The sequence below is a fragment of the Pteropus alecto genome, unplaced genomic scaffold (assembly GCF_000325575.1).
Source record: "Pteropus alecto unplaced genomic scaffold, ASM32557v1 scaffold171, whole genome shotgun sequence".
NCBI classification, from domain to species: domain Eukaryota; kingdom Metazoa; phylum Chordata; class Mammalia; order Chiroptera; family Pteropodidae; genus Pteropus; species Pteropus alecto.
The window spans coordinates 487,024-490,642 of record NW_006431925.1 but is presented as its reverse complement, the minus strand read 5'-3'; the positions used below and the strand labels follow the sequence as shown (position 1 = coordinate 490,642).

Below are 3,619 nucleotides of genomic sequence, written 5' to 3'. Positions count from 1 at the left end.
CAGTCAGGAATACGGGTGGAGGGTAGCCTATAAAGGCAAGTGTCCCAGCTCTGCTACAAACTGGCCCCGTGACCTTGAAAGAGCAACTTACCTTCTTTTGGTCTCACTTAATACATCTTCAGAATGAAAAAATAAGATTACATGATTATAAGCCCTGAAATTAAACAGATTTATTTGGAATTATATTTATTTATATAGAAGATGAGAAAGTAAGGGGAAAAAACATGACAAAGATTTAAAATGGAAGGCGTTAACTGTCAAGATACGTTATTGTAAACTTCCATCATCTAAAAAACAGTGGAAAAAACTGAGATCATAGATCATTTCCATTGTCAGACAGAGTTAAAGTAGTAAACAAAAAGTCAAACTTTGTCTACGGCCATGCCACTCTGAAAAGCCCGTTCCTGTCTGATCTCGGAGGCTAAGCAGGGTTGGGCCTAGTTAGTACTTGAATGGGAGACCACCTAGGAAGACCAGGTGCTGTAGGCTTAAAAAGTAAGGGGTTGTAAGCTAACACGATCCTTGAAATCTGTGAAGTCAACCAAGGGTTGCCTTGCCTAAAAAAAAAAAGTCAAATACCTTAAGAGTATATGTGAAAATATATGCAGATTTTCTCTGGCCTGATAAATAAGAAATTAAGAAGTGGTTGGTTACCTGTTGGGGTGGGGAATGATTGTATGGATATGAGTAGGTGGGCATAAGAATATATTGTGTATTTCTTTATATATTGTTTTGATATTTTTACTCATGTGAATGTATTACATCTTAAATATTTTTAAAAATAACTTAAGAACTTCATAGATGGGACAGAAATGTTTGTCAATACAAAAACAAACACAACTGATACTGAAAATTCCCCATGATCAGAAGGGGAATTAGGAATGACATAGGGATACCTAATATAAGTTGGTAATAAAGGGGTGATATCACTTTTTAAAAGGGTTACATCGAATTACCTCAATCAAATTGACTATGTCAAATGGTTGTATTCAAAGATTCTATCCGGCAGTTTTATCCCCTGGGCCCCAAACCCCGACTGAACTGCTTGTCTTTCTCTCTCTCTCCAGAAAGTCATTAAATTAGAATAAGTACCATATATCCCCCTACTTTCTTCACACACACACACACACACACACACACACACACACGCACGCACGCACACACACACGCATACATGCACGAACATTTTCTGAGTGAAGCCTTAATGGATATTTATGAAAATAAACAGAGAGAGGATCACAAGAAAATCAGTTCTGCAAATAGCTAAATCCTAAATCCCAGACTTCTTAAAATACAGGTTTAATGCAATTCCTATCGAAATTCCAGAAAGATAATAAGAAAATATAAACAGATTATTCTAAAATTTATTATGAAAAGGCAAAGGAACTAAAACAATTTTGAACATGAAGAAGAAAGTGGGAGAAATAAGTGTACTTTACTTCAAAGTATTACATAGCTTCGGTAATCAAGACTATAGTGTTCATGGAGAAACAGACATATAATTCAATGGAATAGAATGAAGAATCCAGAAATAGACCCACGCAAATATGTCTAATTTAGTTTTGATAGAGATGCAAAAGCAATTCAGTAGAGGAAAGATAACCTTTTCAAAAAGTAGTACTAGAGCAACTGGACACCCATGGGCCAAAAAGATTAACTTCAACCTGAACGTCACACATTAAACAAAAATTAGCTCAAAATGTGTTTAAAGGTTTAAATGGAAATGTAAAACTAAAATCTTTTAGAAAAAAAAAAGGAAACACTCTTTAGGATCTAGGATTATGCAAAGAGTTCCTAAAGCTGACCTCAAAAGCATAATCCATAAGAAAAAAAATTGATATTTTGGACTTCATCAAAATTAAAATATTTGCCCTGTGAAAGACTCTATTAAGAAGATAAAAAGACAAGCTACAGATTGGGAGAAAATATTTGCAAATCATGTATCTGACAAAGGACTAGTGTCTAGAATAAATAAACAACTTTCAAAACCAAACAATAAAAAATCCAGTTAGAAAAGGAGCAAAAGATATGAACAGACATTACTGCAGAGGATATACAGATAGCAAATAAGCACACGAAAAGATGCAAATTAAAACCTCAAGATATTGTTACACACCTATCAGAATGGCTAAAATAAAAAATTATGAGAACACCAAATGCTGGCAAGGATGTACAGAAACCGGACCACTCATTCATTGCTGGAGAGAGTGTAACATGCTTTTAGCACTCTAGAGAACAGTTTGACAGTTTCTTATAAAACTAAATATGGAACTACCATACGGCCCAGAAATTGCACTTTCGGGTTTTTAGCCCAGAGAAAACTTATATTCACATAAAAACCTGTGCAAGAATGTGTTTAGCTACTGTTTATTTGTAATATCCTAAAACTAAGCACAGCCCAGATGTCCTTCTATGGGTGAATGGTTATTCAAACTCTGATACATCCATCTCCCAATATCACTCAGTAATAAAAAAGAATGTTCCAGTCATAAATGCAACAACTTGGATACATCTCCAGAGAATTATGCTGACTCAAAAAAGCCAATCCCCAAATGTTACATGCATATCATCTCATTTATACAACATTCTTAAAATGACAATTATAGAAAGGGAGAACAGATTGGTGGTTGCCGGGGGCTAAGAGTAGGGTAGGAAAGGAGGGAAGGATGGCTAAAAAGGGCAACGTGAGGATCGAGGATCGTGAGGATCCTTGTGGTGATGAAACTACTCTGTATCTTAACAGTATCAATGTCAATATCCTGGTTGTCATATCATACTATAGTTCCACAACTGTTGTAATTTGAAAATTGGGGGTAAATGAGCAAAGGGTACATGGGATTTCTCTGTTATTTCTTTTCTTTTTTTCTTATTTATTTTTTTATAGTGACATTGGTTAACGAAATCCAGTAAGTTTCAGCTGTACATTTTAACAGTAAGGCATATATAGTCTCTGTTATTTCTTAAAACTGCATGTGATTCTACAATTATTTCAAAGTGTTTAATTCAATAAATATATGTATATACATACATATAAATTGTTAAACAAGGCCCTAACCCTCCCTACTGTTGATGGGGAGGTGACATGTCTTAAAGCTGTAGTTTTTCACCTAAGGGGTTCTACAAAGACCCTGACAATATATATAAAATATTTTGTGCATTCAAGTGTTACAAAAGACACTTCCCTTTTTCTTGCCTACCATCTTCTTTTTGCCAAATCATTCTGCAACATGAGCTATTCATGGATAACCCTAACAATTCCAAGCCTGGGAAGCTGCATTTTATTCTTCTTTACCCATGTTCTGTCACTCTCGTGCCTCCAATCCAGTCTGCTCTCAGTGGTTAGTGAACTTAAAAAAAGAAAAATCTTGCTCTATAGCTGTACATGGGGACTGGGGGAGGGGCAGCAAAACAAAAATGAAAACCACAACCTCTTTCGGGGTTCCCCTTTGTACTCAGAATAAAAACCCAAAATTCTACCCTGAAGCCTAATCTAGAGCACCTCCTCTCCCTAACTACAATGTTCCCTTAGCTCCGGCTTCCTCTCGGTTCCACTAAGGGTGGCCTCTCCCCTGATTTTGTGCTCACTGCCATCTGTTCTCTGCCAGGCTAATGTCAACCC

The 3,619-nt window shown here is 36.1% G+C and overlaps 1 pseudogene; it reads left to right on the top strand.

The window, feature by feature from the left end:
* Window positions 1-371: 371 nt before the first annotated feature.
* Window positions 372-489, top strand: LOC112475585 (annotated as a pseudogene).
* The last annotated feature ends 3,130 nt before the right edge of the window (window positions 490-3,619 follow it).